This window comes from Plasmopara halstedii (assembly GCF_900000015.1).
Source record: "Plasmopara halstedii genome assembly, contig: Scaffold_1454, whole genome shotgun sequence".
NCBI lineage: Eukaryota > Oomycota > Peronosporomycetes > Peronosporales > Peronosporaceae > Plasmopara > Plasmopara halstedii.
The window spans coordinates 1-309 of NW_020188368.1; positions in this window are offsets into that span (position 1 = coordinate 1).

The following is a 309-nucleotide window of genomic DNA, read 5'->3' on the forward strand; positions in this document are numbered from 1 at the left end:
TTCCATGCGCTCCAGTCGATGGAGGTCTCGTTCGAATCGAAGGACGTGACAGCCGACATGAAGTACGGCGTGCGTCGTCAGATTATCTCCGTGAATGTGAAGCGCCCTGACGCTGTGAAGACATTGAATGAGTCTGCCTTCTTCGTCGAGAAGCACCACACGAAGATCAAGAGGGCATCGAAGGCATCTCCAGTTATGGAAGTGACCGAGTCGAATGCTTGACGATGAGAACACGGCGCTTCTTTATACCATCCCTGACCGTCTTGCGGAAGCAGACAAGAAGGTAAACAGGATGTGCAAGCTACTCGA